Source organism: Mobula hypostoma, chromosome 27 (genome assembly GCF_963921235.1).
Source record: "Mobula hypostoma chromosome 27, sMobHyp1.1, whole genome shotgun sequence".
Taxonomy (NCBI): domain Eukaryota; kingdom Metazoa; phylum Chordata; class Chondrichthyes; order Myliobatiformes; family Myliobatidae; genus Mobula; species Mobula hypostoma.
In genome coordinates, this window is record NC_086123.1 from 4,112,529 (window position 1) to 4,135,336 (window position 22,808).

The window sequence follows — 22,808 nt, forward strand, 5'->3', positions numbered from 1 at the left end:
TCTACTTTACACTCTAAAGCCAAGGCTAGGGACTCATCGTCTGGGGGAATTTAGATCAGTGCGTTGACTTTGTGGCTGTGGATAGGACTTGCTGCAGTGCCGTGTCACTCTGCTGCCTCTGATACCGAGTCCGTGTGTGGGGCCAAAAATGGAACTTGAAGGCACTGGTTGTACTTGTAGAGTACTTGGATCGATTGTGACATCACACTCACCTGCGCAATGGAAGAGTCTGGTTCTTCTAAAGGTTAATGGGTATTCTTATCGCAATATGAAGAAAGTGCAACTTAGGTATTTTTAAGATAATTAACAGAGCATGAAAAGAGATTCTAGAACAATCTGCTCATGCACAGACTATATATAAGACCCATGTTGGAACTTAACGCTGGCCATCCGATCCTTCTTTTTCCCTTTGGTGCTTTCATTTAAACTTGCAGCTTTTGTAACTTTTTCCTTACCTGCAGAAATTGGGAGTGGCTTAGGATCAAAGATCTAATGGAAAATATCCTGAAGGAGCTGGTATGAACCATATTATTTTAATCATGCGTGTGTACAGATTGGGTGTTATTATTGACAATCTGTTTTGTGATTGGATGATGTTGTTTCTTCAGCAATGCTTTGATTCATGAAAATGGAGTTGCAGGGCAAACACTGGGACAATTCACCAAGCAATGCTTCTCCTGGGACTCCAGAGGTCCTCATCCAGGAGCAGGGTCCCCAGGAGGCCTGCTTTGCAAGCAGAGGGGCAACACTTTGGCAGCACAGACTCATGGACTGAATCCTTCAATATGCACTGAAAGATAAAGCTTTCACCTTCTTCTCAACTTCTTGTCGTGTTTGACTTGCTCAGTAAAGTACATGGGTACAGAAAGTCTTGGTCTCCATTGGTAATGGGCACAGACCTTCAAACACCGTCAACCATTTACGCTTAGGGAGAGATTGAAACTGTTTAACAGCAGAAGCACAACCAGGAAACCTTCTTGCTATGATGCTTAAATAGAATTATAGTTAGCTACTTTCCATTTTCTGAATACTATTTTCTTAAATCTGTATTTTTAACACACAAGATTTAGTGGAATAGAAATGGTCTTATTACAAGTTAACAGTGCAGGGAGCTGAAATTAAACTAGCTGTTGACCAGTATATTTCAGTGCAGAGAGTTTGTAATGGAGAAGTTATCAGCATGTGAACTCTAATATTTCAACTTCCTGATTGTAAGCACTTTTCTGACTTCTTTAAGATTTTATATTTTTGGATTTTGTGGTTTATTTTGTTAACTACGTCGGAGGAGATCGGGGAGAATGGAGTTATATTGCACTAGGATGCATGCAGTTCAAGAAATTGCTTACACTGTGTTGGGAAATTCTTTTTGAACAATGCAAGAGAGGAGAATAGAATGAAAGAGAGCATGTAGGATGGAGCTTACAACAAATAACGAGAAGGAGAGTGCAGGGAGAACAGAGGAACGTAGACAAAAGGAAATGCAGGGAGGAAGACAGTTGTTGGAAGTGTAGGAACAGGGACAAAGAACAAGTGAAACAATGGACTATTTGTCAGGCAAGTGGGTATATCTCTCCATTAATGTACAGACATTTTCAAGGGCTGGTTTTCAAAAGGAAAAGTGCATTGAGTAATGAAAATGAAAAAGGAATGTACAAAGACTGAGGAACTTAAAGTCAATGAAGAGAAAAATAAAACATAATAAAAAGATACATATAGCAGAAAAAAGCATACTATTCTAATGGTGAGAGATTAGGATGTCTTAACGTACGATTTTCCAAAGACTAGTAAGCAAAGGGGAAAGCTAACAGGATGTAATTGCTTATTTACTGACTTACTGCCTGTTACACCGCTGGTGTTTAGGGCAGCAGTGAAGGTCCCCCATCTCTGGTGGTGTTCAGGGCTTCTCTCATTGTGTCAGCAGCTTCCCCTCAGTTTCCACTACTGTCAATCATGCAGATCCTGGGTGCATACTGTCACACTCAGTTGCAGAAGGATTCTTCATTGTTTCTGTACCAATTTTGTTTGACCAGTCAAGGTTGTAGCCCTGATCTGACCCCCCAAACCTGGAGGACCAGTGGACCACTCTTAGTCTGACTCTAGCCTTTGACCTGTTTGGCATGGGTGATCCTACCAACAGCCAAAGCATGAAGTCCTGACATAGCTCTGCAGATCATTAAGGCAAGCAAACCTCCAAACCATCGCAAGGTTATGGTCCTCTATAGGAGCTGCTTATCGTGGGAGGAATGATTACAAAGATAAAGAAGTTATTCTTCAGTTGTATAGGCCTTGATGAGACCCTGTCCTCAGTTCTGTGTAAGGCATTGATGTCACGACTTAAGAAAGGATGTAAATGCATTGGAAGCAATTCAGAAATTCACTAGTCTAATTCAAGTCATGGACAGGAATCTTGTGAGGCATGGTTGGATGGGCAGAACTTGTATCCTCTGGATTTCAGTAGAGAGAGAGAGAAGTGAATTAGATATTGAGTAATTTTGACAGGATGAATATAGAGAGGATGCTTCCTTTCATGGGAGAATCGAGAACTTGGGGTGGAGGTCATCTTATTTTAACAAGGGGTTGCCAAACTCAGAGAGATGAGGAGAAATTGTTTTCTCTCAGCTTTGTCAATGTTTGAAATTCTCTTCCTTGAAGAGACAGAGTTCTGAATTTTTTTAGAAGTTGGAGGGGTCAGCAGCTTGGTAATGAAGGGAAAGAAAAGGCATCAGTGGATAGATGTAAATGTCTAGTTGAGATTCAGATCAGATTAGCTATGAATTTATTAAATGGTGCGGCAAGCCTGGGGCCGAATGATTGGATTTCAAAGCACATTGTGTAAATGTCAATAAAGTACTTACGAATTTTCAGTGCACAGAGTGCAAGTAGAGTATGGTGGCAAAATTACATAAACTTCAGGGAAGAAAATTATATCGAGATGCAAGGGAATGTCATCAAAACTATTAAGTCATTTTGTACAAAGTCAGAATGTACTCGAAATACTGGAAATACTCAGCAGGTTAGTGGAGAGGAAAAGAGTTTTAGTGTTACTTACCAATAACCGCTCATCAGCACTAGATAACAAATAAGCAAAAATAAATCAAAGCTGAAATTTAAAAAATATGTAATAAGCAATATTCATTTCTACTGGAAAAGTAGTCCTATCTTGTGGCTTTTTCACGCAGACTCGAATGCGGGCATGTAACTTCATGCGGACAGCTTCGATTGTTCAGAGATGTTTTGGAGGGATATAGAGAAGAGTTAAATTGGAACATGGGAGGACTTAATTGGAAAGCCTTTAACAATAGGTTGGCGACTAAATGTATGATTGACCCGTCCTTGTGGTTTCCAACACAGGAGAGACACTGACTTGTGCTGCTTGCTTATTTACATTATTACTGCTAGCAGCTTGTACAAATTCATTGTTTCATTAGTTACACACTTCTGCCACGGACACAAAACTATAGCTGGTTATCACCACTTGTTACTTGTTAGAAGAGGCTGGGCCATTATAGACCTGGACCTGCTTGAGTTTGTTCCTCCAAGGCTACCTCCGATGAGTCAACAGCCTTCCACCAGAGATACTGCAGCCATTACAATCATGTTACATAAGACACTGGAGCAGGAAGATACATGCGAAAGACATTCAAAAAGGTCAGTAGTTGACCTGTCATAGGAAGGTGCTAACTTTGTGTTGTCTTTTATTTTGGCATTATGGCCCAAATCGTCACTGTGATCAGAAAGTGAGGCAAGGAAGTTGCCCGTATGGTGAATTGTGGTTGAATCTACTGGCATTGCTATTGGAATTGTAGTTTGTAGATAATCTGATCAAAAGAGCTTGTCAAGGTTACCTCTTGCTTTGGCTCCTGCTGCAACTCCCCCTTCTGCTCCTGCACCTCGTCTACCCTCTACAAATCTGCTAGCTGGGGGTAAGACCTGTTGACAGAGCTTTCCCAGAGTCTATTAACAAGTTATAAAGAACCGTGTTTGCAGATTAGAGTAAGTTTCTCAACATGTCAGGGATCAGTTTATTTGACTGTCTCTTTTCTGATTATGGGGCTTACAGTGGATACTGAGGCAACGGGAAACCATTTCCAGAACTATTCAGCACATCGCAGAAACCAGCCTTCCTTCTACACTTCCAGTTGCCTTGGCAAAGCAGCCAGCATAATCAAAGATCCTGTCCATCCCGGACTTTCTCTCTTCTCCTTCCTCACAATGGGTAAATCTACTGACTCTCGCTGCTACTTTGACTATACCTCTTCCCACCCTGTCACTTGTAAAAATGCTATTCCCTTTTTCATTCCTCCACCTCCACCCTATCTGTTCTCAGGATGAAGCTTTCCATTGCAGGACATCTGAGATATCCTCCTTCTTCAAAGAACGGGGTTTTCCTTTCTCTACCATTGATACTGTCCTCACCTGTATCTCCTCCATTTCCTGGACACCATCCTCATCCCATCTTCCCACTGCCAGAACGGGGATAGAGTTCCTCTTGTCCTTAACTACCACCCCACGAGCCTCCATATCCAGCACATCATTCCCTGCAACTGCTGCTATCTTCAATGGGATCCTACCACCAAGCACAACTTTCCCTTTCCCCCATTCTCAGTTTTCCACAGGGATCGCTTTCTCCATTCACCCCTTCCTACTGATCTCCCACTTCTCCTCGCAAGCAGAAGTGTTACACCTGTGCCTTCACCTCCTCCCTGACCACCATTCAGGGCCCCAAGCCCTCCTTCTTGGAGAGGCAACACTTCCCCTGCAAGTCTGTTGGGGTCATCTACCGTTTCTGGTGCAGCTGGTGTGGTGAGACCCGATGCTTTGTTGAGCTCCTTTGCTCTGTCTGCATCAGGCAGGATTTCCCAGTGGCCATGCATTTTAATTCCACTCCCTATTCCCATTTTGACATGTCAGTCTGCGGCCTCCTTTAGTGGCATGATGAGGCCACTCTCAGGTTGGAGGAGCAACAATTCATATTTCATCTGGGTACCGTCCAACCTGGTGACATGATCTTCAATTTCTCTGACTGGTAATTTCTCCCCTGCCCCTTTTCTCTTTTTCCATTCCGGCTCCCCTCTTACCCGTTCTCTTCTTACTTGCTTATTACCTTCCTCTGGTGCCCCTCCTCCTTCCCCTTCATGGTTCACTCTCCCCTCCTTTCAGATTCCTTTTTCTTCATCCCGTTACCTTTTTCACCTCTCACCTTCCTTTCCAGTCCTGATAAATGGTCTCGACCTGAAATGTCGACTGTTTATTTCTCTCCATAGATACTAGGCTCCTCCAGCATTGTGTGTGCGTGTTACTCTAGATTTCCAGCATCTGCAGAATCTCTGTTTATCAGTTTCTGTCCTGGTGTTCTAAACTTACTGAAAGGCACTATTGTATGATAGAAACATGGAAATCTACAGCACATGACAGGCCCTCTGGCCCACAATGTTGTATCGACCATGTAACCTATTCTAGAAACTGCCCAGAATTTCCCTACCACATAGCCCTTGTGTTTCTAAGCTCCATGTACTTATCTAGGAGTCTCTTAAAAGACCCTATTGTGCCTGCCCCGATCACCATCACTGGCAGTGCATTCCACGCACCCACCACTCTCTGTGTGAAAACTTACCCCTGACATCCCCTCTATACCTACTTCCAAGCACCTTAAAACTATGCCCCCAGCCATTTCAGCCCTGGGAAAAAGCCTCTGTCTATCCACACGATCAATGCCTCTCATCATCTTATACACTTCTATCAGGTCACCCCTCATCCTCCATCGCTCCAAGGAGAAAAGGCCAAGTTCACTCAACCTACTCTCATAAGGCATGCTCCCCAATCCAGGCAACGTCCTTGTAAATCTCCTCTGCACCCTTTCTATAATTTCCACATCCTTCCTGTAGTGAGGTAACCAAGACTGAGCACAGTACTCCAAGTGGGGTCTATCTAAGATCTTGTACAGCTGTAACAGTACCTCACGGCTCTGGAGCCCAGTCCCCATCACATACGTCTTCCTAACAACACTGTCAACCCTGTCAATGGACTCGTGACCTCATAATCTACCTCATTATGGCCTGAGGGGAAAGTATATCAGGCTGGGAGGGGAAGTGGGATGGATAGTGCTGGAGTGGGAATCAGATGAAAGACAATGCACGATTGCATGCATGCACAGGTGCAATGAAAAGCCTGCATACAGCAGCGTCGCAGGCAACGGCATGAGATAAGCAGCATTCACAGAAACATGAATTATACGCATTTTTACAAGCAAGAACGCCATTACAGCAAAAAAAAAAGGGGAAGTCCATCTTAGTGCGAGGTGACCAAAGTGGACATAGCGTTGCTAAAGTGTAGTGATTAGGGCTGTGCCAGCTGGTTCAAACACCTCCTACAGATACTAATGATGGTGGGGAGGGATGTGTTCCTGAGGTACTGGGCTGAGTTTTCTGCTCTCTCCAGCTTCTTATGTTCCTGCACATTTGAACTGACATATCAGACCATGATGTAGCTAGTCAGGATAGTTTCAAAGGTACATCTGTTTCTCAGGGTATTCAACGCTTACTTAACCTCCTTTGAAGGTAGAAATGCGGACACACCTTTCATGTGATTGCATCTATGTGTTGGACTTTGGGCAGATCATTGCCCGGGAATCTGAAGCTGCTGATTGAAGGGTGCACGGTATGAGTGTCAGGCACTTCCTTAGCTCAACGTGTCCTTAAAGAGAGGAACTAGAGAAAGATGTGACAATCTAGAGAAAGATGTGACTATGTGTGGATAGTCAGAGTCAGACACCTTTTCCCAGGGCTGAAATGGCTATCACGAGAGGGCGCAGTTTTAAGGTGCTTGGAAGTAGGTACAGAGGAGATGTCAGGGGTAGGTTTTTTATACAGAGAGTGGTGAGTGTGTGGAATGGGCTGCCAGCAACGACAGTGGAGGCAGATACAATGGGGTCTTTTAAGAGACTCCTGGATAGGTACATGGAACTTAGAAAAATAGAGGATATGGGTAACCCGAAGTAATTTCTAAAGTAAGGACATGCTGGGCACAGCATTGTGGGCTGAAAGGCCTGTATTGTGCTGTAGGTTTTCTATGTTTCTATCTTTCCGGAGTGGAAACGTCAAACACTAGACAACGTAGAGTAGCTTAGGGTGAGAGAGTGAAAGTTTAACGGAGGTGTGTGAGATAAGTTTGTTTTACACAGACAGCGATAGGTAGCTGGAATGTGTTGCCAAGGGAGGGAACAGAAACAGCTAAAACTATAAATTTCAAGAGGCGTTGAGACAGATGTATGAACAGAGAATGGAAGGATATAGACCATATGCAGAAAGAAGGGGTTAGCTTCATTCGGTGTCATGGAGAGCACAGACATGTTGGGCCGAAAGGCCTGCTCCTGTTCTGTATGTCTAGGTTTCCATGTAATGCTATGACAGGGGCAATATGACCTGGGGCTTGGGTAGTGTTCCTCAAACCAGGGGCTGCAATATTTTGCTCATGGTTGGTGGGGGGAGTTTTATCCTGGAGGCATCACACTCCTCAACTGGTTAGCAATGACTTTGACTCATTCTCATCACTTCCCATACCAGGCCAACTGGTGATAATGCCGGGAGAGGCAGGAAATCCAACTCAACTTGCAACACTTAAACCAGCAAGTAACACACACACAATGCTGGAGGAACTCAGCAGGCCAGACAGCATCCGTGGAGAGGAATAAAGAGGCTGAAACATCTACTCTTTATTCCTCTCCATGGGTGCTGCCTGATCTCCGAGTTCTTTTGTGTGTGTTGCTCTGAATTTCCAGCATCTGCAGAATCTTTTGTGTTTAAATGAGCACCTCCTTGCAATACTTGGCAATCAAGCTCACACCATCCCACGAGGAAAACTTGGATCAGAGCTTCACTGTAGAACATAGAACATAGTATGGTACAGAAAATTGAGATAGTAAATTGGATTAGACATTGAAGAACCCAGAAAGTGGTAGTAGATGGTTGCCTCTCTTACTGCAGGCCTGTGACTAGTGTTGTGCCACAGGGATCGACACTGAGTCTTGTTGTTTGTCATCTATATCAATGATCTGGATGACAGTGTGATTAACTCGATTAGAAAATTTACAGATAACTCCAAGATTTGGGGTGTAGTGGACAACGAGGAAGGCTAACAAAGCTTACAGTGGGATGAAGGCCAGTTGGAAAAAACGGCAGATGGAATTTAATGCATTGGATAGTTTACAATGACCAGTTAACCTACCCACTACGTCTTTGGTCTCCGGAAGAAACTGGAGGACCCGGAGAAAACCCACACATTCCACGGGGAGGACATAAAGAAACTTCTTACAGAGGACGCCAGAATTGAGTTCCTAACTCCGACACCCCAAGCTGTAATAATGTCATTCTAACTGTACGCTACAGTGGCGTAAGATGTTAGTGAGGCCTAATTGTAGTGCTGTGTGCAGTTCTGGTTACCTACCTACAGGAAAGATATCAATAAGATAGAATGAGTGCAGGGAAAATTTACAAGGATGTTGCCAGGACTTGAGTTACAGGGAAAGGTTGAAAAGGATAAAACTTTATTCCCTGGCGCATAGGAGACTGAGGGGAGATTTGGTAGAAGTATACAAAAATATGAGGGGTAAATGCAAACAGGCTTTTTTTTCACTGAGGTTGGGTGAGACTAGAAATTGAGGTCATGGGTTAAGGGTGAAATGTGAAATATATAATGGAACCTGAGGGGGGACTTCTTCACTGAGAATGCGCTGTGGGTGTAGAATGAGCCTCCAGCAGAAGCGATGGATGTGGGTTTGATTTTAACATTTGGGAAATTCCGATAAGTACATGGGTGCGAGGGCTCTGGAGGTCTAAGTGAAAGTCAATTGGAGCAGGCAGCATAATAGTTCACCATGGGCTAGATGGGCCGAAGGGCCTGTTTCTGTGCTGTAGTGCCCTATGACTATACAACAGGCCCTCTGCCCACAATTTTATGCTGAGCTCAAGGTGGTAGTTAAACTCCTAGCTAAATTAATCCCTTCTGCTTAAACAATGTCTGTATCCCTCCATTCTCTGCACAATCATGTGCCTACTTCAGAACCTCTTAGACATAATGATCAGATTTGCCTCCTGTGTCACCCCGGCAACACATTCCCAGGCACCCACCATTGTCTGTGTGAAAATACTTGCTCACACACCTCTTCTGAAATTTCTTCCTCCTCCCTTATCCACATGCCCTCTAGTATCCAGACATTTCAACCCTGGGAGAAGTACTAGCTGTGTATCTATTATTTTTTTGGATTAGAAGTGTTTTTATATCTTAATATCTCTCTCACTGTAAACCATCCACTTCAAGGTTGATAATTATCACCTCAATACCTCAAACCATGTCCTCAACTTTGTTTGTGACTGTGACAATGAAAAGGCCCTGTTGAAACCAGCAACAATATTGGTGCTTCTGTCTATTAGTCAGTTCACCATGTTGAGAATATACATAAAAATAAATTATTTGAAGCAGTCGCCTAGGATATCGGAATAAAAATCTACCTGTGAAGGCCTGTCGGTGTGTGGGAGATTATCTCTCTCTCCATTCTAGTCATCCCAGCACACAAGGTTACTGGGTATCATACTTTTGTTGCTGGAAATGCTTTGACAAAATGTCTCTTGTGATTTTTCATTTCATTTTTGAATTTTTTTATTAATATCTTCTGCAGCTATAAAATAGAGAGATTCAGCAAATTAGTATATATATAATTAATAAAGGTAATGAAAAAACCCATGTATATGCTAATGAAAAAAAATTATAAAAGAAAAAGAAGGAAAAAAGAAAACCCCAGCTAACTAAAATTATATTATATAAATGTGATTTGGTGGTTGTTGATTTCTTTATATATATATATATATATATATATAAATAAATGATTGTAAGATGTATCGCTCTGGGAGTTGGTTCCTAATGGGTTTTTTTCCCTTTTTTGTTTCATAAAACTATGAAACAAAAAAAAGGGAGAAAAACCCATTGGTCGCGAGTTTTGAAAATGGTTAATTCTTCTTCAATATGTGCCAATCATTTGTCAGTTTAAAATTGTTCACCGCTATTATTTAACAAAGGAAAGGCTATCCAAAATATTTCCTAGTAAAGATAATTACTGTGATAGGTGCAAAAATGAAGTAGATACTTTGTCACATATGTTCTGGTCATGTCCCTCGTTGAAATCTTTTTGGAAATCTTTATTTTCTACAATTTCTAAAGCTTTGAAAATTAATTTACAAATGGGGAATACAGCCTGAAGGATCAGGCAGACCAGGCCAGGAGGAGACCAGGTAAGTGATGACATTATGTTGACCAAGGTGGCACAAGGAACAACAGGAGAAATATTCTCATGTGAGACACATCTCTGCTGATAAGGAGAGGTAAAACACCTCCAAACTTTAGCTCATCACGAGCAAAGCAACTTTGTGTAAGATTAAAAAAACTGTAATTTTCCTTAGGTCACGGTCTATTTCATCAAACATGGAGTGAATTCAAAATCCCTATCTTGCTCTTCATCTCTGTTATTATCTGGTCTCTATCCAACCTTCATTCTCACTCCCTCTGAATCACAGGATCTCAAAAGCTGCCAAGCCTCATGCAACATTTTTGAAACTCAGCCTCATCTGCTCTCTGACTCTCTCTCTTTACTCGCACCAAATCACAGGATCTCAGAATTTGGCAAATCTCTTTTGAAACTCGTGGATCACTCACCCACTTTCTATCAATTCAGAACATGAAAAAGGTGGTCAAGATGGTGCCAGCGTACAACGCTCCCACATCATGAAGACCCTGGAGAGACTTGTTCTGGAGCTGCTCCGGCCTATGGTCAGGCCACACTTAGATCCCCTCCAGTTTGCCTACCAGCCCCGACTAGGAGTTGAGGATGCCATCATCTACCTGCTGAACCGTGTCTACGCCCACCTGGACAAGCCAGCGAGCACTGTGAAGGTCATGTTTTTTGACTTCTCCAGTGCGTTCAACACCATCCGCCCTGCTCTACTGGGGGAGAAGCTGACAGCGATGCAGGTGGATGCTTCCCTGGTATCATGGATTCTTGATTACCTGACTGGCAGACCACAGTACATGTGCTTGCAACACTGTGTGTCTGACAGAGTGATCAGCAGCACTGGGGCTCCACAGGGGACTGCCTTGTCTCCCTTTCTCTTCACCATTTAGACCTCGGACTTAAACTACCGCACAGAGTCTTGTCATTTTCAGAACTTTTCCGATGACTCTGCCATAGTTGGATGCATCAGCAGGGGAGATGAGGCTGAGTACAGGGCTATGGTAGGAAACTTTGTCACATGGTGTGAGCAGAATTATCTGCAGCTTAATGTGAAGAAGACTAAGGAGCTGGTGGTAGACCTGAGGAGAGCTAAGGTACCGGTGACTCCTGTTTCCATCCAGGGGGTCAGTGTGGACATGGTGGAGGATTACAAATACTTAGGGATACGAGTTGACAATAAACTGGACTGGTCAAAGAACACTGAGGCTGTCTACAAGAAAGGACAGAGCCGTCTCTATTTCCTGAGGAGACTGAGGTCCTTTAACATCTGCCGGATGATGCTGAGGATGTTCTACAAGTCTGTGGTGGCCAGTGCTATCATGTTTGCTGTTGTGTGCTGGGGCAGCAGGCTGAGGGTAGCAGACACCAACAGAATCAACAAACTCATTCGTAAGGCCAGTGATGTTGTGGGGATGGAACTGGACTCTGACAGTGGTGTCTGAAAAGAGGATGCTGTCTAAGTTGCATGCCATCTTGGACAATGTTTCCCATCCACTACATAATGTACTGGTTGGGCACAGGAGTACATTCAGCCAGAGACTCATTCCACCGAGATGCAACACAGAGCATCATAGGAAGTCATTCCTGCCTGTGGCCATCAAACTTTACAACTCCTCCCTTGGAGGGTCAGACAACCTGAGCCAATAAGCTGGTCCTGGACTAATTTCCTGGCATAATTTACATATTACTATTTAATTATTTATGGTTTTATTACTACTTAATTATTTATGGCGCAACTGTAACGAAAACCAATTTCCCCAGGATCAATAAAGTATGACTATGACTATGACTACAGAAAAGAACGACATCCTGACCATTAACACCAGCCCAATCCCTCTCCCCCGTACAAAATGGAACAAGAACATTGACCCCCAAAATAACAACCCTTCCCCCCCCACAAAAAACTAACAGAGCACAACAGAACATCAGCCTCCAAACCCACTCCCCTAGCACAACCAGAAGGAAAAGGGACGGGCAATAAAACAACACAGAATATAAAAACCATCATTCTGAGGAAGTCTACAGTCGATAAACACAATACTCCAATCCAGAAACACAGAACCACAATACCATCCTCCGATATCAGCAACATTCATCGAAAGAGAGGGACACCACGCGAGTGCAGAGGCCTACCCGCCTGCCACAGCAAGCCACACAGATAGGCCGCTCACAGAACCCTCCTCCGGCAGTGACCAAACGGCAGGCAGTCATCGCCCAAACTCTCGCTCGCCTTCTGCATTTGCCTCAATGTCTCAGTCTTCCTCTACGCATTAAACAGCGATTAATTCACACTTTAAATGTTGAAATGGAGTCAAACATCAGCTCACGTCTGGTCTCAGTTTCTTCACATCGAGGCCGTCAGAGCACCAGCTCACTTCCTGAAATCTTCTCGGGGATTCCAAACTGTAAATTGCAGGCTCTATCCATCCAGAAACACTTTTATGCTGAAAAAAGACATAAAAGTAGTAAAAAAGCACTTTGTTTGCCATCTGGAAGATGTCGACTATGGGAACGTTGTACGCTGGTGCCATCTTGACCACTTTTTTCATGTTCTGAATTGATAGAAAGTGGGTGAGTGATCCATGAGTTTCAAAAGGGATTTGCCAAATTTTGAGATCCTGTGATTTGGTGAGAGTAAAGAGAGAGTGAAAGAGAGACAGACAGAGAGAGAGAGAGAGTGAGTGAGTGGAGGGAAAAGAGTGCAGATGAGGCTGAGTTTCAAAAATGTTCCTTGAAGCTTGGCAGCTTTTCAGATCCTGTGATTTAGAGCAGCGGTCCCCAACCACCGGGCCGCGAGGAAACGATATGATTTGGCGATACGAGTCAGCTGCACCTTTCCTCATTCCCTGTCACGCCCACTGTTGAGCTTGAATGCGCGCGAGGTTATTACGCGGATCATCCATGTCAGCACGAGAAGGAGATCAACTCCTCGAGCTTGCAAATGACAGCGGGCTGAAAAGTATGTTTGACATAACATCTCTGCTGGCATTCTGGATCAAAGTCAAGGCTGAATATCCTGAGATAGCCACGAAAGCACTGAAAACGTTGCTTCCATTTCCAACATATCTCTGCGAAGCAGAGTTTTCTGCAATGAATGCAACGAAAACTAAATTGAGAAATAGACTGGACGTAAGGAACCCCCTTCGAGTATCTTCCTTCACTCCTGACGAAGGGTCTCGGCCTGAAACGTCGACTGCGCCTCTTCCTATAGATGCTGCTTGGCCTGCTGTGTTCACCAGCAACTTTGATGTATGTTGCTTGAATTTCCAGCATCTGCAGAATTCCTGTTGTTTGCCCTTCGAGTATCGCTGTCTCCCATCACCCCTCGATGGGACCGTCTTGTTGCAGGAAAACAAGCCCAGGGCTCCCACTGATTCAGCGATATTGGTGTGTTGCAATTATTTTATATGTTCATACGGGGAAAATACGTGCTGTGTGTTTAATATCCAAACGTCACTTAAAATGTTATGATGCTATTGACTTATAAGTGACTTATATAACCATATAACAATTGCAGCACGGAAACAGGCGATCTTGGCCCTTCCAGTCCGTGCCAAACGCAACTGTCACCTAGTCCCACCGACCTGCACTCAGCCCATAACCCTCCATTCCTTTCCTGTCCATATACCTATCCAATTTTTCTTTAAATGATAATATCAAACCTGCCTCTACCACTTCTACTGGAAGTTCGTTCAACACTTACTTCAAGCTCCCCTGTCCTCCCCTGATAATTGACTTAACACTATATTCATGCGAGGAAAATATGTGCTGTGTGTTTAATATTAAATTCGTTAGGTAAACCCTTTTAGAAATGAAATTGAGTGTATTAGCCACTTATCACCTATATTCCAGTCATGAATAACACTCCCCCCCCCCACCCCGAACAGAATCGGCAAAAACAATTTGTGGAGAAAAAAGAATCCGCAGGTACACATGCGCACTGGTGCCCGCGCAAGGTTTCATGGTCATGGTCGTCCTTCTCGGTAAACACAACATATTTGACGCTACTCTTGTCCGTTGGCAACCCTATCCCACCCCACCCCCCCCGGGTCGGCCGGTCCGCGGTGCGAACAAGGTTGGGGACCCCTGATTTAGAGAGAGTGAGAATGAAGGTCGGATAGATAACAGAGATGAAGAGCAAGATAGGGATTTTGAATTCACTCCATGTTTGATGAAATAGACTGTGACCTAAGGAAAATCGCAGTTTTTTTAATCTTACACAAAGTTGCTTTGCTCGTGATGAGCTAAAGTTTGGAGGTGTTTTACCTCTAACTATGTCATCTCCTTTATCTCTATTAAGATGGCGCCAGTAACTGGTGAGCAAACTACCCTCTCCGCTATCCTATTCCCGAGAAACCCTTCTAAACCTTCAGTCTGATACATCTAGTAAGGTCAACAACACCCTGGCGAAGCTACTGACCCAGCTGGAGACCACCGCGCCAGAATAAACTCCGGACCGCACCTGGACCCAACCAGCGAGGCCCACCACGTTCCCGGAGACCCGCGATCTGCTACCGTGCGGGAGCGCTTGGTGACACGGCCCATTCCGACCAGCACCTCTCCGGAGCTGATGACCACACAGAAGTGACGGCAGAGACCTCAAGGTGCCCCAGACACTTCCCCAAAGCGACCACCGTAAAGCCCCGTTGGTGGCCATCCACAGCTGCCGGAAGTGAGGCCTCCGCCGCCGACCTCGGAAATCGAGCCCGAGGCTCGGCTGGGGCGGAGGCCTCCGCAACCGTGACTCAGCTCACAGACTTGTTTCAGCCAGGAGCCCGGCCCTCCGGGATTAAGTGTCGGCTTCGGGGCCCGACCCAATCGACAGCCCGGGCACCCGGCAGCTGGAAGTAGTGGAGCCTCCCCTGTCACTCGGCCCGACCCGGAGCGCCCGATGACACGACTCGCCAATCGATCCCTGCGGGACGCGTCCACCAACCTCAAAGAGCTGACAACAACACACTGCATCGATAAAAACCTGGAAAGATGCACCATTTACCGAGGAAGCGTGGGAAAAGAGGTGGGCTGCTGGTCAGATTGAAGCTGAGGGGCTTCGAGGTCTCTATGCCCACCATCCTACTAGCTAGTTTGCGAGCCATAGAGAACAAGGTGGATGATCTCAAAGGGAGACTCACCTGCTGCAAGGGAGATGCAGAACTGCTGTGTATTCTGTTTCACCGAGACCTGGCTCTCCCCTGCCACCCCTAACTTTGCCATCTGACCAGAGGGATTTTCAATCCATCGGATGGACCGCACGGCATCTTCAGGCAAGACGAGGGGAGGTGGTGTCTGCTTACTGATCAACACTGCGTGGTGCTCGGACACAGTGGCACTGACAAGCTCCTGCAGCCCGGACCTGGATCACCTGTCGGTGAAGTGTCGCCCCTACTATTTGCCACGGGAATTCACCTCGGACATACTGACAGCAGTCTACATTTCCCCCCAGGCGGATGTGGAGTGTGCTCTGAACATACTGTATGCCAACATCAGTGAACTTGAGACCAGGTATCCGGAGGCTTTGCCGGGGACTTTAACCAGGCCAAACTCAGAAAGGCGCTGCTAAAGTTATACCAACATGTCTCCTGCCCCACTAGAGGCCCGAATATACTTGACCACTGCTACACAGCAGTCAAGGATGCCTACCGTTCCGTCCCACGACCTCACTTCAGAAAATCGGACCATCAGGCCATACTCCTCCTCCCGGCTTACAAACAGAAACTGAAGCGGGAGGTCATAGTGTGAAAAGTAGTGTCAAGTTGGATGAGGACTTGGTAGCTAACCTCAGTGAGTATGCCTCAGCTGTCACGGACTTTATTTGGAAATGCACGGAGGGCTGTGTGTCTTGTAAGATGATCCCTAACTGGAAACCTTGGATGAATTATGAGGTCAAGTCCCTTTTAAAGGCTAGTGCTGCAGCTTTTAGGTCCGGGGATACCAGTCGCTACACGGAATCCAGGCGTGAACTCCGGAAAGCCATTAAGGGCACCAAGAGGCAATATCGAGCCAAGTTGGAAGCACAGGCTAACCAGAGGGATGCCAGTAGACTATGGGAGGGTCTAAATGAGATCACTGGGCGCAAAGAAAAGGCTGGGAATATCAATAACTGTGGCGCTTCTCTTCCTGAAGAACTTAACGTATTCTACACAAGATTTGAACAGAAGAGGAGCGTCCCGCTCCCTCCGGATGTACCGGACCTGGTGGCATCAAGATTCATTGTCACCAAGGAGGACGTTAGAAGGGCCTTCCTGAAGATAAATCCAAGGAAGGCGACAGGCCCAGATGATGTCCCAGGACGAGTTCTCCGGGCCTGTGCAAGCAAGCTAGCTGGAGTGTTTGCTGACATCTTCAACTGCTCCTTGCTTCAGTCTACGATCCCCTCGTGTTTTAAGAAGGCAACGATAATCCCAGTGCCGAAGAAGAGGAAGGTGGCATGCCTGAATGACTATCGACCTGTGGCTCTGACATCAATTGCTATGAAGTGCTTCGAGAGATTGGTTATGGCACACATCAACCACAGCCTACCGGTCAACCTCGACGCTTTGCAATTCGCCTACCAGAGCAACAGGTCAACGACACGTGCCATCTCTCTGGCCCTACATTCCTCCTTAGAACACCTGGAGAATAAAGACGCATACGTAAGGCTCCTTTTCATTGACTACAGCTCTGCCTTTAATACCATCATTCCAAATAAACTGATTCCTAAGCTCTGGAACCTGGGCCTTAGCACTCAGATCTGCAGCTGGATCTTCAACTTCCTCACAGACAGGACCCAGGCTTAAAAATAGGGGACAAGCTCTCCTCTACAATCGCCTCTCATGCTGTCTTCGAGAAGCCGGATAAACCAGGTAAGGGTAGCCAACGGGTCTCAAACCCTCGGTGAGATAGGGAGTTGTCTATCCCAGCATGTGAAGACAGACTCCGGCGGACTGAGCGGACGAGACCACTGGAAGGTTCAACGGTCAAGAAGGTGATCTCTGCAAACGTTGTGGAACGTGTAGAGCAGGACAAGACACAGAAGATGTCCTGGTCATTCACCGCACCTAGTCCCATCTCCAGCCGTCCAGACTCTGTCTTGCCACTGGATCCAGATGGGAATTGGGAAGAGAGAGTGAGGCTGACGCTGCGCAACTCTCCCTCACTTAAATCCAAACCACACGCTAGTCTCGACACCATCATCATCATAATGGTGTCAAGGTCTTCATCAACGACGATGATGGACGAACAACAATCTCATCAGTAACTATCAATTCCCTGGACCTTACCACCACATTTTCATCTTGGATGCCCAGTCCCTATACACTTCTATCTGCCATCAAGGAACGCCTTAAACTCTCAGCTTCTTTCTCAATATAAGAATCAACCAGTTCCCCTCCACCGCCACCCTCCTTCGTCTGGCAGATTTGGTCCTCTCCCTCAACAATTTCTCCTTTGGCTCCTCTCACTTTCTCCAGACTTGAGGGGTAGTCATGGGTAGCCCCAGCTATACCTGCCTTTTCATTGGCTGTGTGAACAGTCCATGTTCCAAGCCTTATCCAGTAATGCTCCCCAACTCTTCCTCTGCTTCATGGACAACTGCATTGGTGCTGCTTCATGCACCAATGATGAGCTCATCAATCTCATCAACTTTGAAAAAGAATCAAATGTTTTCTGGAGTTTATGACAAATAAAATCTTCTCAAGCTTCCAGCCGGGTACAGGTATCAATTTCAATCAATGTTTTAATGGCACACTTTACCATCTTCATCAGGGATGATGCCTTGACACATCTAGTCTGGTGGTATATATACCCCTGTTATCCGTCCCTCCTGATTGGCTAATCCTCATCCAATCAGGTTTTCGCTGTCCCACCTTGTTTACAATCAAATTCCAGTTCTTACTTAGAACGAGACCTTCATCTTTGTCAAAATTCCCTGTATGTGGCTTTCCTTCCCAGGACATCAGAGATGTCCTCCTTCTTCAAAGATTTTGGTTTCCCTTTCTCCTCCATTAGTGCTGCCCACACCCGTATTTCCTTTGTTTCCCAGACATCCGCACCTACCCCATCTTCCCGCCACTTTAGCACTGATAGAGTTCCTCTTGTCCTTACCTATCACCCATGAACCTCCTCATCCAAAACATCATTCTGCTCAACTTCCACCATCTCCAAATCTCCATGATTCTGTTGTCCATTCATCCTTCCCTTCTAATCTCCCTCTCAGCACTTAACCCTGCAAGCAGCAAAGTGCTACACCTGCCCATTCACCTCCTCCCTCACCTCCATTCGGGGCCCCAAACAGTCCTTCCATGTGAGACAACACTTCATCTATGAATCTGCTGGAGTCTGCTATTGTGTCTAGTGCTCCTAATGCAGACTCCTCTACAGTGCTGAGATCCAACGTAAACTGGGAGACAGCTTCATCAAGCACCTCTGCTCCATCTGCCAAAAGCAGAACTTCCCAGCGGCCAAGCATTTCAATTCCAATTCCCATTCCCATTCCGACATGTCGGTCCATGGCCTCCTCTTGTGCTATGGTGAGGTTACTCTCTGGGCGGAGGAACAATGACTTATATTCTGTATGGGTGCCCTCTGACCCAGTGGCATGAATATCAATTTCTCCTTCCGGTAAAATAAAATTTCCCTCCCCTTCCATTCTTCTTTTCCCCACGCTGGCCTCTTACTTCTTCTCAGCTGCCTATCACCTCCCACCAGGTCCCCTCCTCCTTCTCTTTCTCCCATGGTCCACTCTCCTTGTTCAGGAACCTGATGATTGAAGAGTAATAACTGTTCCTGATCCTGGTGGTGTGGGTCCTGAGGCTCCTGTACCTCCTGCCTGATGGTTGAGGGGTGATAACTGTTCCTGATCCTGGTGGTGTGGGTCCTGAGGCTCCTGTACCTCCTGCCTGATGGTTGAGGGGTGATAACTGTTCCTGAACCTGGTGGTGTGGGTCCTGAGGCTCCTGTCCCTCCTGCCTGATGGTTGAGGGGTGATAACTGTTCCTGAACCTGGTGGTGTGGGTCCTGAGGCTCCTGTACCTCCTTCCTGATGGTTGAGGGGTGATAACTGTTCCTGATCCTGGTGGTGTGGGTCCTGAGGCTCCTGTCCCTCCTGCCTGATGGTCATAGTGAGAAGAGAGCATGGCCTGGATGGTGTGGGTCCTGAGGCTCCTGTACCTCCTTCCTGATGGTTGAGGGGTGATAACTGTTCCTGATCCTGGTGGTGTGGGTCCTGAGGCTCCTGTCCCTCCTGCCTGCTGGTCGTAGTGAGAAGAGAGCATGCCCAGAAGAGTAGTGGCCCTTGATAATGGATGCTGCTTTCTTTAGATTTCCAGCATCTGCAGGATTTTGTGTGATTATGATTACTAATGATAAGCTGTTTTGTCTTCCCTAAAAGTCAAGATCACAAACTTATTTACAAACTGCTACTATGGTGAGAGATAATCTTAGACATTTAATCTCAGCTTCAGAGTTACGAACCCAGTAACTTAACCATTACATCATCACGAGGTCCCCCTCATTCACCCCTGCATGACCCCTGACATCCAAGGGGTGCTGGAATTGGGACTTCCCATTTATGTTTAGTCTTGTTGTGATGAAGTGCTGTATTTTGGGTTTGACTGACCTCCGTGAGTGCTATATAATGTGTTGCAAATCTAAATGCAAAGTAAGACTTTAATTCCACTGTACTTAAGCAGAACTAGGAATTTGCATTTCATGAGACAGATCATTAAACAGTAGGCTAATTATCAGAAAGTGCACAAGATCTTTTGAAATTCAGGTCCATTCGATTTTAGTGGGTTCATATAGATAACCGACAAATTAAAAGAAACAGAATGGGTCAAAAATCAAAAGCCATACCTGGGCTTTACACCAGGATGATTGGTCTTCCAGACGACAGAAGGACATAAAAAAATTTAATTTTTTTCAGTGAAGTTGAACAACAACTTTTTGTGTGTGTTGCTTGAATTTCCGGCATCTGCAGATTTTCTTGTCAGTAACTTAACCATTGCAGGTTCACCAAGCCCACTTCATTCTCCCTTGAATGATCTAAGGTTAATAATATGGACTATGTGGTAAAAACACCAGATCGATGAAGGCCAGTGCAGCTTTGTCATGTAAACATGATTAAATCATATTATGGAGAACAGTCCGCAGCTGGGACTGTTGTTGTCAGTGACAATGAGTCTGGCCTCTGTGGGAACTTGGTAGCTGATCCATCTGAGGCTTATTTTAAACCAAACATTATTTCCACCAGGCTAACAAATTCGACAATTTTGGCAAATATTGATGAGAAATTGGCTTATCTACATCCACAGCAGTGGCAGCAAATGAAGCAGTTAATTATGAAATTTGGGGATTTATTTCCAGACGTTCCCAAAAGAACCACAGTAGCCTCACATGATGTAGATGTTAGAAACACCAAACCCATAAAGCAACATCCATATCGAATGAATGTGGAAAATTGTACACTTGCTGAACAAGAAATTAAGTATATGTTAGACAATGGTATTATTAGACCTTCTACTTCAGAGTAGAGTTCACCTTGTGTCATGGTGCCTAAACCAGATGGTAGTATTGGGTTTTGTACTGATTACAGAGAGGTGAATGCTGTAACAAAAACCAATACATATCCATCCCCTAGGGTAGATGATTGTGTGGACAAGGTTGGAAAAGCTAAGTTTCTTACAAAGATTGATCTGTTAAAAGGGTACTAGTGTGTTCCATTGATGGATAAAGGTAGAGAAATTTCTGCATCTGTAACGCCATCTGGGTTATATGAATACAATGTTCTGCCATTTGGAATGAAGAATGCTCCAGGAACCTTCCAGAGAATGATTAATTCTGTAATTCAAGGGTTAGAGCACACAGATGCCTATATTGATAATTTAGTCACGGGGAATGACAATTAGGAAGCACATATCTCTGCAGTGGAAAAGCTGTTTGAAAGGCTCTCAAAAGCCAACCTTACCGTTAACTTAGCAGAAAGTGAATATGGCCATACCACTGTGACCTATCTTGGTTACGTTGTGGGTCAAGGCAGGGTGGCTCCTGTTCAGGCAATTTTGGAGGTTCCCACTCCAACCGGTAAAAAGGCTCTCAGAAGATTCTTGGGACTGGTAGGATATTACCACAAGATCTATAAGAACTTTGCCGAGATTGCCTTTCCATTAACTAACCTCCTGAAGAAAGGTGAGAAGTTTGTTTGGAAAGAGGCTTGTCAGGAGGCATTTGATAAATTGAAAGCTATCCTATGTCACCAACCTGTACTCAGGTCACCTGACTTTGCAAAGCCCTTTTCCCTAGTTGTGAATGCCAGTGACAAGGCTGCAGGAGCAGTGTTACTACAAAGGGATAATTTTGATGATGTTGACCATCCTGTGGCTTATTTTTCCAAGAAATTTAATGGGCATCAATGAAATTATTCAACCATAGAAAAGGAATTATTATCCCTTATTTTGGCTCTGCAACATTTTGACGTGTATGTTAGCGCATCTCAGAAACCACTTGTGGTTTACACCGATCATAACCCACTGGTATTTTTCAGTACACTGGAAAACAAAAATAGAAAGTTGTTAAATTGGAGTTTGATTTTACAAGAATATGATCTGTTAATAACTCACATTAAAGGCAAAGATAATGTAATTGCCGACTGTCTGTCTGGATGTTGAACTTGCAATGTAATTTTTTTTATTAATGGAGTGGAATTTTGATATTTGTATACACTCCTGTCATATGTTATATTAGTTTGTAGGGTGCTATATGATAACTGTATGTGTATTAGGCATTTTGTAGATTTTATACATTTGTATATTTTGTAAATTGTAGTTAAAATTTTGCTCTTGATAGATCAAATTTTTCTTTTCTTGGGGGGAGGTGTTACCTGTCCACAGTATCAATTCCCGTGAGTGTCTCGTGATTCCCGTGAGTGTCCCATGACTTTGTTACCTGTGAGTGTCACATGATGGCATATTCCATTGGTATAAAAGGAGGGACTGCTGATTGTTGGCAGTTGCTTTGTTGGGGAGTTGCAGTCAGTGGTTACGTAATCGTAGAAGGAGAGAGAGAGAGAGAGAGAGAGAAGGTTGCAGGCTTCGAACAAACCCCAAAGGATTGGGGTTAATGAGTGGCATTCGGTGCATTTCGGGTGTGACTGACACTGGGTTTAACTTATACATGTCACGCACTTTTGTTAACCCTTACGTGGTTTGGGTGTTGTGTGGTGACCACTCCGGCGAAAGGTCAGTTACTTTGAGAAAACTCACTGTTCGTAGTCTCTTCGGAAAAGGTACTTCTTGGCTGGGATCGGCATCAACGGTTTCTTTGTTTCTTCAAGAATCACCTCTTCGCTGTTTCCTGAAGTCTCTCCTCTCTCTTATTTCAAGAATCACTTGGACTTCTTAGACTACCACTTTAAGACTGTGCTTGAGTAAGATCTGTTAAGAATTGTCTCTAAGTTCGACTGTTTGATAGCTATAGATGCATAACACTGTTAACTTCTGTTTAAGTTAGTTGTTTGTATACTTTTCTATGTTTTTGAGTAGAGGTTAATAAATTT

At 44.8% G+C, this 22,808-nt stretch overlaps 1 protein-coding gene across 3 annotated transcripts in view; it reads left to right on the forward strand.

Moving 5' to 3' along the window:
* Nucleotides 1–22,808, forward strand: part of LOC134338482 (basic phospholipase A2-like) — a 44,965-nt gene that overhangs the window by 15,367 nt on the left and 6,790 nt on the right. The window lies entirely within an intron of this gene.